Here is a 13,663-nt window from a genome sequence, read left to right as displayed (position 1 = left end):
AGAGAACAGACAAATCAAAGCAGGAAGATGATGTCAGTGAGAAGAATTTAAAAAGAAACAAGGATAAAACAGCAAGCCCAAAAGAGTGCAAATCGATAAATTCATCAGCACTGCCAAGACATCATTGGAGCCTCCTTTCTATCTATCTCCGCTTTGGTCATCTGCAAATTAAAAACTATATTATCCTACAAAAAAAATCATCTAAATTTGGTATTTAATTGTCCAATATTCAACCCAACTCCCAGTTTATTTTTTTAATTATATTTTTCTTATATTCAGTTGATTTGACTAAAGGCACAAACTTGTATCAAATTTGTCTGTTCTCGCTGAAGATGCAAATCATGGCAGATGTATAGCATCAGCAAGATGTGCAAATAAAATCACATGCAGAGATAAAAAGCCCATATAGACTTGTGTCTGAGTGTTTCCAGCATTTTCTGATTTAGTGCAAAACACAAAAAGTATGAAAGGACAAGAGTATTAAGATCAAGTTGGTGTAATAGGTTACACTGTGACGAGATGAATACAAAATGCTGGGTTAAAATCTAAACTGATGCAACTCTGCCACAAAGTTCAGAAAAGTTGGTGCAAAATCAGGCATATAATATTTACATGCCTGCGGGTGACACCTGTGGCTGGCATAATATATGCCACAAGTTCTGATATCTGGGTTGAGACGGAATGATATTCTGTGCCTTACGGTGCTGAAACCAAGGGTGTTATCACTGTCTGCCTTGAAAGGAGTCAGTCACATCCATCACTTTGGTGAAGTCAAAGCAATCCATTCATCCACACACAAAAATGAATCACAATACTGGAGGGAAAAAGTTTTCAGCCATTTGATGCAGATATAGGAATAGCTGCAGAAATGGGGACACTGAATTATTTGGTGGTGGTAGCAATTAATTATTTTACAAAAGAATAGTTTTTCAAAATGCATAAATTCAAAAGTAGATATGCAGCTTCAATTGGAACTCTCAAGACTAAATTTGGAGCAGAGATATTTTGCAAAGGAACTGCTCTCCTTCGTAATTCACATTAACCCTGAAATCTAGGCAAACCCTTGTTTCCATTGTGGAGGTGCCAAGACTGTTGACTATTAATACAAAATGAACATTAAAATGAATTAACGTTTTGAATTGATCATGGAATTCTTTTTAAACTTTTTCTCCTGTTGGTGTGATTGTAAAATTCATTGCAACGTAGAATGTCTGAGATGAATAGGTGCACTTAAAGGGGGGAAAAAAACAAACGACATGACTGAGTAAGTTGGAGGAAGAATCATGAAATTTAAAAAAGCTTAGATGGAAGTTCACAAGGAGCATGAACAATGCCGTGGATCAACTCTGTTGAATGCCTCGTCCCTATGCTGTGAAGACATTATATAATCCTTCGAAATAAAAGCATGAAAATATACTGTAAAATTATAAAATAGATGGTTTGAAGCCATGGACACCAACAATGCACAATATCTTTTCTGTGACAGTTTGAAAGTTTGAGTTTGTAAATTTCACGAGAATTTTCATTCTGCTGCATGCATACATCCACTACAAGAGTTGATCTAGAAAAGGATTTCATGTTCCATAGAGCAGACAATGTTGTGATTGTAAGATTAAAATTAGAAACAAACTGCAACATAAAAGCCCATTTTAGCCCTGAAGCTAAAGAAAATTTTAAAATTTAAAGGAAAGGGATGAAACTAAACGGTGAAACCATCATTATGTGGAAATTTGTGCTTTTTTTTAAAGAATTTCAAGCATATCCTAGAGACTGTCAAGTAAGCAAATGAAATTAACTTGTGGAAATGAAAATAATTGTCTTTTGCAAAATGTTGGGAGCAAACAGGAATGATGAATGGTTATAAAAATTTTCAAAATGTTCTCAAAAATGGCACTTTTTTTTCCAAGTATGTGTAAATTGTACCTGTAAAAGCTGAACCTTTGTTTGCAAATACAGGGCAAGATGCTCTCTTCTTTGTTGTGTTACTGTGCTGGTTGTCTAGTTCATTTGAGAGGAATGAAATTAGTCAGTTTGACTGTGTTTGCAGGTTATACAAAGTGGAAATTTGAGCAATTCATTTAAAGGTGTTCATAAAGAAAAAGCAAATAGGTCATGTTCAAAAATCAAATTTCAACTTTGGTTTTACAAACCATCTTCATATTTTGCTTCACACAAACCCAACTCTGTCAACGAGAACTACAAGCCATAGATGATAACAAGCTCACATTTCACCCTGTGGAACGATAACAAGTCTGTTTTCCCCAGATAGGCAGCTAAGAGAGAATTATTGCCACTGAAACAAAATGGGAGAAAAACGTTCAAGTCAAAACAGGAAGCAAAGGAATGAATGGTATTTTGCCAGTCCCTCAAAATAGCGCTAGATTCAGTCGGTACTTGGATACAAATCTCTAATTTAATTCATTCTTTTGAAAATAGCATTTGAAAAGCATTGTAAAATATTGGACATTCATCTTTTATGAATAAACAAATAACAACTTTTACTGGTCCAGTAACAATTTCCTGTCAAATAAATAGTTGCATTTACAACCTCATGTTCCAATCAAGTTGTGGATCACCTTTGCGAGACAATCAAGGATGGAAAACACAGTGATGTTCAGAATGCCAGTGAACAATGAGAGAAATTGATATGCTGTAAAGGGTTAAAACTTAAGATGAAAGGGTGATAAACTCAGTTGAGAGCAGGTTGAAAGGGAGGTGGGATAGGGCTCTCTTTCCTGTACACTGGGTAGCCAAGTTCGGCTCCAACTCGATCTACAAATTTACTGATGACACCACTGTTGTTGGCTGAATAACCAGAAATGAAGAGTCACATTGCAGGATGAAGATCAAGAACCTGGTTGAGTGGTTCTCCATGACAATCTCCCAATGTCACCAAGACCAAGGAGCTTATTCTGATGTTAAGAGAGGCTGAGGGACTGTGGACCTGTCTGTATTGATGGAGAGTGTCAGAACTTTCAAGTACCTGGGAATCCATATTTCAGAAGACCTCTCTGAGAGTCAACACATCGAAACAACTGTGAAGAAGGCACACCAGTGCCTCTACTTTCTAACAAACCTGAGGAGGTTTGGCATGTTGTCAGATATTCTATCAAACCTCTACAGGTGCACTGTGGAAAGTAGACTGACTGGTTGTATCACAACCTGGCTTTGGAATTCAAGTGCCCAGGAATGCAGAAGGCTTCAAAAGGTAACAAACAGGCTCTGGTTCCCATCCATTCAAGACATTTATGTGAAACACTGACTCAATAGCATATAATACAAGACCCCCATCATCCTGGTCACAACCGCTTTTCACTGCTCCCTTCAGGCTTAAGGTACATAAACCTGAAGACCTGAGATCTTAAGAGAAGTTCCTTTCCAACAGAGAACAAGGGTATTTATGAAAGGTATTTGAAATTTCAACTGCCTATTGTTTTTTCACGAATGCCGCCTAACTTGTTATGTTCCTCCAGCATTTTTGGATGTTGCTCCAGTTTTCCAGCATCTGTAGCTTTCTTGTTTATCAGGCTCCTAAACCTACCCTCCTTGTTGCTCCGACACCACCAAAGGTCAACACTATTGCGACACCATTGTTTTTTCTTTATTACTCCATGGTAACTGTGAATATTTATTTGTATTTATTAACTATTTTTCATTTAATGTGTACTACCAGTTTTTCTTTATAAAGTTAACGTTCAGATTCAGCAAATTAAAAGCTTTGATACATATATACATTGCACAATGTATTGTTCATTCTCATCATCCCAAAAAGACATCAGGCACATGTCAAAGTGGACAAGACTGAACTCAAATTTTCAAATTATCTGAATTAAGCATGTGTTTAGTAATTGTACCAAGTTCAGCGTGCCACTATTTAAAAAGCAAAGACTCCAGTGGATAGGATGGGAAAAAGCCTGTGCTACCAGCACTCAGTTTTGTTCCAAAGCAGGAAGCATGTATCCTACTTGTTTATATTACTTGCATCCAGTACTATCACGTCCTTCAGTAACATTGTCTTCATGGGTACCTACTTTTGTGTGGAGGGGGCTGGCATCGCTGTAAGTTCATCAGCACTAATTAAAGCTAGGCTGCAGGATGGCTGAAGGGGTGTGACTTTCAGGCCTGAGACTTTCAGATTTTCTGCCACCACACTGGAAGCTTTGGTCAGAAGGTCCTCCTGATAACGATGGGAAAGGCAGTGGGAGCAGAGAGTGGGGGAACTCGATGCCTGAAGACCTAATTTCAGAGCTGCATAAAGTTCTTATACATGTCTCTGGCCTTTTCCAATCCATTTTCTCACGAAATATAGCATTAACCTCACATACCATACTCAATCAGGACTTAACTGATACCAGTTATCAATCAGGACTTTTAACCAAAACCTCACAAGCTCTACTGCACTTGAACATGCTGTTTAGTATCATCATAAGCCTCATGTCCACAACTCACACCATGCATTCAATTGTATAAAAATCATCGATAAAACAGTATGAACTGATGAGCTCTATTATGGTTTGCCCATCAAATAGCAGAGAGCAAAGTATAGTAAACCATCGAACACTGCAGCATGGAAGTACAAATCATGTCTGTGCCAAACTATTTTTCTGCCTGGTCCCATCAACCTACACCAAAAACCCTTCATACTGGATTGTAATTTTTTTATAGTTGTTGTAGTTCCCCTCCCCCCAACACCCGCCAAATTCCCTGTTCAGCTGCGGCAAGTAAGAATTTTGTTGCATACGACAATGTCTTTGACAATAAGTGGATGTTGTCCATATGGACTTTTGTAAGGTTTTGACAAGGTCTCTCTTGTAAGATGAACGTACAGATGCATGGAATCCATGGTGATTTGAGAAAATGGCTGAAAAATTGACCTGCCTATAGAAGATAGGCAAGGTGGTGGAAGTACGTTAGTCTGGCTGGAGGCCTGTGAAACAGTGGAGTTCTGCAGCAATCGGTGTTGGGACCTTATTCTTTGTGCTTTATTTAAATCACCTGTACAAAAAGGTAGGTGGATAGATACATAATGCAAAGATTTGTGAAGCTGTGGACAGTGAAGAGGGTTATCAAAGAATATGACAGGATGTAGATCAGTTACAGATAAAGGCAGAGTGAAGTTTAATCGAGCCAACGGTGTGGTATTGCATTTTGGGAACTCCAGTGTGAAGGGGCAGTGTACAGTAATGGCAGGAATTTTACAAGCTCTGATGAGCAGAGGAACCTGAGTGATCAGGTCCATGGATCCTTGAAAGCGAGTAAGTCGGGTGAAGAAGGTGTGTGAGACACTGCCCTCCATAATGTTTTGGGCAAAGACATTTTTTTCCTTTATTTTCCCCTATGCTCCACAGTTTTAAAATTTGTGATCAAACATTTCACATATGATTAAAGTTCACATTCCAAGTTTTATTCAGGGTTATTTGCATACATTTTGGTTTGACCATGTAGAAATTACAAAAACTTTTTACAAATAGTCCCTTCATTTCAGGGTAACATAATGTTTAGAATGTATATTAAAGTATCACATTTAGTACTTGTTGCATATCCCTTGCATGCAATGACTGCTTGAAGTCTGTGATTCATCGTCATCACTAGGTGCTGAGCATCTTCTCTGCCAGGCCTCGACTGCAGTCATCTTCAGCTCTGCTTTGTTTCAGTGGTTTGTTCCTTTATGTTTTCTCTTCAGTCCATGGACGTCATGTTTAATTGGATTTAGATCAGGTGACTGATTTGACCATTCAAGAACTTTCCAGTTTTTGGCTTCGAAAAAATTATTTGGTGCTTTAACAGTCTGTTTGGGATCATTGTCAAGATCAAACCAGCAACCACAAAGAAGGCACATCACACAGGGGCAAAGATGAACAATTACTTTATTAACAAAAAAATTCACCTTCAAACTTTAATTCAAAATCCCCCCTTTTATAACAATGCCCACTGGTTACTATGCAAATTTCTATAACAGTGTAAAACTAATAAATTCCCCAGCCTAAATATAACATATGTAATTAAAGTCTAAGTTATATTTCCAACCAGCCCACAGAAAAACTTTGACACAAAACACACAAAACTTTGATCTCAACTGAAACAAAGATCATAAACAAAATTCAGTTTGCGAGAGAGAGTACAAAATTTGAAGTTGTCTTGTGTTGCTTGCAGAGAGACTGGCTTGATCCGGATCCTTCTGGCTGCCTTCGGAATGTTCATCCTTTTTGAAATCCCAACATTCTAAACTGTCCTCCAGACAATGACTCTGCTTGGGCCTCCTTCCACTCCACAGCATCACCCAGTGGTGGTTTATCATCCAAGTCCAGAAATTTTTAGATCATTTTTTGCACATGCTCAATCTGTCTCCCACTCTTTCAGCATAGGAACATAGGAATTAGGAACAGGAGTAGGCCAAAAATGGCCCATCGAGCCTACTCCGCCATTCAATACGATCATGGCTGATCTAATTTATGACCTAACTCCACCTACCTGCCTTCTCCCCATATCCCCTAATTCCTCTATCATGTAAAAATTTATCTAACCGAATTTTAAATATGTTTAATGAGGCAGCCTCAACCACTTCCCTGGTTAGAGAATTCCAAACATTCACTACTTTCTGGGAAAAACTATTTTTCCTCATCTCTGTCCTAAATCTACTCCCCCGAATCTTGAGACTGTGTCCTCTCATTTTAGTTTCCCCGGCCAGCTCAAAAAACCTTCCTACATCTATCCTATCCATACCCTTCATAATCCTATATGTTTCTATAAGATCTCCTCTTATTCTTCTGAACTCGAGCGAATACAATCCTAGATGAATTAATCTTTCATCATAAGTCAACCCCTTCATCCCAGGGATCAACCTAGTAAACCTCCGCTGGACCGTCTCCAAAGCCAGTATATCCTTCCTCAAATATGGAGACCAGAACTGGACACAGTACTCCAGGTGCGGTCTCACCAGTACCTTATACAGTTGCAACATTACCTCCCTACTCCTGAATTCAATTCCTCTAGCGATGAAGGCCAACATTCCATTTGCCTTCTTAATAACCTGCTGCACCTGCAGCCTAACTTTTTGCGATTCATGCACAAGCCCTCCCAAGTCCCTCTGCACAACAGCATGCTGTAGTTTTTCACCCTTTAAATATTATTCAGCTCTTTTATTTTTCTTGTCAAAGTGGATAAACTCACACTTACTAACATTGTACTCCATCTGCCAGACCTTTGCCCACTCATCCAGCTTAACTATATCCCTCTGCAGACTCTCCACATCCTCATTACAATTTGCTCTTCCACTCAATTTGGTGTCATCCGCAAACTTGGCTGCACCACATTTTGTCCCCTCCTCCAAGTCATCAATGTAAATGATGAACAGTTGTGGGCCTAACACTGACCCCTGCGACACCCCACTTACCAACACCTCTGCCAACCTGAAAACTCCCATTTATCCCGACTCTCTGCCTCCTGTCAGACAACCAATTTTCCATCCAGTCCACCTTCACCTTGGCTCTCTAAGGCAAACTGTCACTTTTTAACATAAAACTACACAACACATAGGCCAATACACAACACAGAACTCTGTAACATCTTGCTGTAGGAAGTGCTGTCCAATGCGTTTGGAGGCATTTGCTTGAACTTGACCATATAAAATGTTTCTATATACCTCAGAATGTGTTTTGCTCCTGCCATCAGCAGTTACATCATCAGTGAAGATAAGTGCACCAATACCTGTGGCAGCCAGACACACCCACCACCATGTTTCACAGATCAGATGGTATGCTTTGGATCTTGGGCAGTTCCTTCATGCCCCCACAATTTGTGCTTGCCATCGCTCCAATACATGTTGATTTTAATCTCATCTGTCCACAAGACCTTTTTTGAGAATTCTGCAGGCTCTTTTAAATATGTGTTGGCAAACTGTGATCTGGCCATCCTTTCAGTGGCTAACTAGTGGTCTGCATCTTGCAGCGTAGCCTTTGTGTTTCTGTTCATAATGTCTTCTGCGGACAGTAGTCATTGATACATCCACTCTTGCCTTCTGTCATCAGCAGTGGAGGGTCTTCCTTAGCGTACCAGTCCCTTTGTGATTACTGCACTCGCCAGTACGCTCTTTCTTCTTAATGATATTCCAAACTGTTGATTTTTGTAATCCTACGGTTTAAGCGCTCGCTCTTTCTCTTTTATTCTTGTTTCTCAGCCTCATAAAGGCTTCTGTGACTTTCATTGGCACAAATCTAATCCTCATGATGAAAAATATCAAGTACAGACTCCAAAGGTGATCAAAAGCAAGTCAAGCTCTCTTCTACCTGCATCAATGAACCAATTAAACATACCCGAGTTCTTACAAACACCGGTGAAGCCAAATGCCCCAAACATTATGATGCCCTGAAATGAGGGGACTTTTTAAACAAAGTGCTGTAATTTCTATATGGTCAATCCAAAATGTATACATATATCCTTGAATAAAATCTGGAATGTGCACTTTGGAAGCATAGAACATCACAGCATAAAAATATTATTCTGCTAGTCCCATTGACCTGCACCCAGTCCACAACCAGCCAGACTTCTCCCATCCTTGTATCTATACAATTTGTTCTTAAAACTTAAGAGTGAGCCAGCATCTACCACCTCAGATGGCTGTTCATTCCACTCTCTGAGAGAATAAGTTCCCCCCATGTTCCCCCTAAATCTTTCTCCTTTCACCCTAAAGCCATGGCCTCTCAAATGTATCTCTCCCAAAATTGTCTGGATTCTGGGCAGGTCCTAGCAGATTGGAAGACAGCAAATGTCACGCCACTTTTTAAAAAGGGATGTAGGCAGAAGACAGATAACTATCAGCCAGTTAGCTTAACATCTATAGTCAGGAAAATGCTTGAAGCAGTCATTAAGGATGAAATAGAAACACATTTAGAATACAGGGGCTCCATCAGGCACATACACCATATGTTCAGAAAGGGCAGGTCTTGTTTGACAAACTTACTGGAGTTCTTTGAGGATGTAATGGGTGCGGTGGATAGAGGGGAGCATGTTAATGTTGCATATTTGGATTTCCAGAAAGCGTTTGATAAGGTGCCGCGCAAGAGACTTATAAATAAGATACAGATGAATGGATTAGGAGGTACTATATTGGCATGGATTGAGGACTGGTGAACTCACAGAGGCAGAGAGTCAGGATAAATGGGTGTTTTCTGATTGGCAGACAATGGGGTAAGTGGGGGGCCACAGGGGTTGGTGCTGGGCCCACAGCTGTTCACCATTTACACTGATGAAGCGGGGACAGAGTGGAGTGTAGTCAAGTTTACCGATGATACTAAATTGAGTGAAAAATCAAACTGTACAGGGGATATGGAGAGGCTGCAGAAGGATCTAGTTAAGTTAGGTGAGTGGGCAAGGATCTGGCAGATGGAGTACAATGTTAATAAATGCAAGGTCATCCACTTTGATAAGAGAAAAGCAGATTATTATTTAAATGGTGAAAGACTACAGCATGGAATGGCTTGGGCAAGAATCGCAAAAAGATGGGTTGCAGGTACAACAGGTTATTAAGAAACCAAATGGAATGTTGGCCTTATCACTAGAGGAATTGAATTCAAGAGCTGGGAGGCCATGCTGCAACTGTTCAAGGTCCTGGTGAGGCATTGTGTGTAGTTCTGGGCTCCATACTTGAGGAAGGATATACTGGCCTCAGAGGGAGTCCAGAGGAGGTTCACCAAGTTGATCCCAGAGATGAGGGGGTTGACCTATAAGTAAAGGCTAAATTGCCTGGGATTATACTTACTCGAATTCAGAAGAATGAGTGGAAATCCTATAGAAACGTTTAAAATTATGAAAGGGATCAATAAGATAGAGGCAGGATAATTGTTTTCACTGGTAGGTGAGACCAGAACTAGGGGACACAGCCTGAAGATTCAGGGGAGTAGATTTAAGACAGAGATGAGGAAGGACTGTTTTTTCCTAGAGACTAGTGAATCTGTGGAATTCTCTGCCCAGGGAAGCAGTTGAGACTACTTCATTAAACTTATTTAAGGTTCAATTAGATAGATTTTCACATAAAAAAGGAATTAAGGGATATGGGGAAAGGGTAGGTAGGTGGAGTTGAATCAGTGATCAGATCAGCTGTGATCTTATTGAATGCCGGAACAGGTTCGACGGGCCAGATGGACTACTCCTGCTCCTATTTTTTACGTACTTATGTTCTTAAATGGAAAGAGCCTACTCACATTTACTCTCCCTATATGCCTCATAATTTTGTAAACCTCTATCAAATCTTCCCTCATTCTTCTACGCTCCAAGGAATAAAGCCCTAACCTGGTTAATCCTGCCCTGTAACCCAACTCCTGAAGACCCATCTAAATTGTGAACTGTTTGCTTACAAATTTAAAACTGGAGCATAGGGGCAAATAATTTTTTTTAATTTATCTTTGTCCCAAACATTATGGAGGGCACTGCATCCCTGGCTTCAATAGGCAGGGCATTGAACACAAAAGAAAGGAAATCAAGTAGACCTTGGCAAGTAGGATTAACATGTGCTGGGCAGAGGAGATCCTAAAGGAATACTTTTCTTCAATGTTCACTAGAGAGAGGGAACTTGGTGAATGTCAGGTTAGTAGTGTTGAACAGGCTAATGTGGTGGGGCATGACGAGGTCAAGAAAAAGGAAGTTCGGCTGGGATGTCCTCTGGGCTGCACGGGATATACCCCAAGGTTGTTACAGGAAATGATGGATGAGATCGCTGGAGCATTGCCGAAGATCTTTGCATTCTCCCTGCACACATGAAAGGTACCAGAATGTAAAATGGCTAATATTGTCCTCTTGTTTATGAAAAGTGAGAGGGAGGATCTTGAGAATTATAAACCAGTGAGTCTTGTGTCTATGGTGAGCAAATCACTGGAGAGGATTCTTAGGGACAAGATTTACAAGCATTCTGATAATGATATTAAAAATCTGTGCTGACTAACTTGCCAATGTATTCACAGATATCTTCAACATCTCACTCTGGCAGGGCGTGATACCCACCTATTTCAAATAGGCATCATACTGGTGCCCAAGAGGAGTGTGGTAACCTGCCTCAATGACTGTCGACCAGTGGGACTCACATCAACAGTAATTAAGTGTTTTGAAAAGCTTCAAAAGCTTGAAACATATCATATCCTGTCTGAACGGTGACAAGAATCCGTTCCAATTTGCCTATCGTAGCAAGAGGTCCATGGTGAAAGCAATGGCTCAAGAAAAAGCCTTGGAACACCTGGACAGCAAAAATGCATACAGTTCAGCATTTACCACTATCGTTCTCTGAAAATTTATAAGCAAACTTCAACACCTGACTGTAATCGAATCCTAGATTCGCTGACAATAGCATGGGAGTGAGTTGTATAAAAATGGCTGATAAGTCAGCATGTAGGAGGAAGATTGCTAACTTGGACGAATGGTGCACCAACAACAACCTCGCACTCAATGTCACCAAACCAAGAGTTAATTGTTGAATTCAGGGAGGGAAAACCAGATGTATATAATCCAGTGATCATTGGGGGAGTCAGAGGTGAAGACGGTGAGCAAATTTAAGTTCTTGGGAGACACTATCTTAGAGGATCTCTCCTGGACCCAACACACAAATGGTATTGTGAAGAAAGCAAGTCAGGTCCTCTACTTCCTCAGGAGTTTGCAGAGGTTTGTCATGATGTCGGAAACCCTGAAAAATTTCTACAGATGTGTGGTGGAAAGTGTGCTGACCAGCTTCATCATGGTCTGATATGGCAGCACCAATACCCCTGAGCATAAAGCCTTACAAATGATAGTGGACACAACCCAGGATAAAACTTTCCCTCCATCGAGAACGTCTATAGGAAATGCTGCTGTCGGAGAGCAGCAGCAATCATCAAGGATCCACATCATCCAGCACACACTCTGTCCTCACAGCTACCATCAGGAACAAGGTAGAGGTGCCACAAGACTCGCATCATCAGGTTCAGCTACTGCTGCTACCCCTCCACCATCAGACTCCTCAGCAACAAACTCAATCAGGGACTCATTTAAGGCTCTTACTTTTGCACTTAATTGATTGTTTTTCTCTCTCTGTATTGCACAGTCAGTTTGTTTTTTTTCCTACATTGCCAATTTTTTTTCTGCATTGCCAAAAATGCTAATTCTGCCTCGCCTGTAGGAAAAGAATCTCAGGGTTGTACGTGATGTCAAGTATGTACTCTGACAATAAATCTGAAATCTAAATCTTAAATCATGGTTTTCAGAGGTTCATATCTAGAGATCCAGTTGCCGATGGTTTGGACTGAAGTCTGTATGGCTGCAGGAGTGCTGGAAGCACACTCAGTGACTCTGGGGGACTCTCTTTTGCTTCTCTTTCTCTAACTTTAAAGGGCGCCTGTCAATTTTTGCTGATGGCAAAACTTTTCTAAATGACAGACTAAAGGAAATTTTGTGTAATATTACATTTTCTGTTTTATTACATGGCAATAAAAGAATCTTGACTCTTCTGAGTGATAGCATGGCTTTGTGAGAGACAGGTCTTGCTTCATGTCTCATTAAGTTTTTTGAGGAGATGATAAAGAAATTGATGAAGGTAAGGCAGTGGATGTGATGTATATGGATTTCAGTAAGGCTTATGACAAGTCCTCCATGTGAGGCTCATTCAGAAAATCATGAGACATGGGATGCAAGGAACTATGGCTACTTGGATTCTGAATTGGCTTGCCTGCAGAAACCAAAGGGTGGTAGTAGTAGATGGAAAGAATTCTACCTGGAGGTCAGTGATGAGTGGTGTTCTGCAAAGATATTTTGGAACACCTGCTCTTTGTGATTTTTCTGAATGACTTGGATGAGGGATGAAAGTCAGAAAGTTTGCAGATAATACAAAGGTTGGAGGTCTTGTGGATAGAGTAGAAGGTTCTTATAGTTCATAATAGGATACAAACAATGTGTGAAGTTGGGCAGAAGAGTGGCAGATGGCGTTTAATCTGGATAAGTGTGAGGTGATGAGAGTTTGAAAGGTCAAACCTGAAGGTGGTATATGTGGTTAATGGCAAGATCCTTTTTTTTTTTAAATTTTATTTTTCATTTGCATCCATAACAAATACAACATGCTTATCCATAATCATACGAAGTAATAAAATGATGCAAGAAGAATACATAATTTTATATTTTCTCTCCCCCTACCATCCCCCTTCTTCCCCAAAAATGTATGAAAAAGGAAAAAAGCCTACCTGAATTCATCATATTTCATTCATTGATTAATTAAATTTCAAATTTACAAATATAATCTTAAACATCTAAATTAACTAGGGTGAGTTGGAGCCGGAGCAGCGGACGCTGTAGATGAACTCTTACCAATTTAATCTATATAAGGTTTGTTTCCAAATCTTATAAAATTTTTCTGGTTGATTCCGTAAATTATACATTATTTTCTCTAACATATACAATTTTGTAATTCCATTGGCCATCTCTTCAACCCAACATTATTGTCTAATTTCCACATTACTGCCATACATTTCTTTGCTACTGCTATTGCTACACTTAAAAACTTCCTCTGATAAATATCTAATTTCAAATTATGAATATCACCTAACAAAAATATTTTTGGGTCTTTCAGAACTTGTATTTTCATAATATGTCCCAGTAAAATACTCATATTTTCCCAAAATATTTCTACCTTCTAATATTGCCATACTGCATG

General features: G+C 39.7%; 1 protein-coding gene across 9 annotated transcripts in view; it reads right to left on the bottom strand.

Moving 5' to 3' along the window:
• LOC138753865 (gephyrin) overlaps positions 1–13,663 on the bottom strand; it is a 549,882-nt gene that overhangs the window by 206,626 nt on the left and 329,593 nt on the right. The window lies entirely within an intron of this gene.

The sequence above is a fragment of the Narcine bancroftii genome, chromosome 2 (genome assembly GCF_036971445.1).
Source record: "Narcine bancroftii isolate sNarBan1 chromosome 2, sNarBan1.hap1, whole genome shotgun sequence".
In the NCBI taxonomy this organism is placed as follows: domain Eukaryota; kingdom Metazoa; phylum Chordata; class Chondrichthyes; order Torpediniformes; family Narcinidae; genus Narcine; species Narcine bancroftii.
The sequence above is the reverse complement of the archived record's forward strand: the minus strand, read 5'-3'. Positions and strand labels throughout refer to the sequence as shown.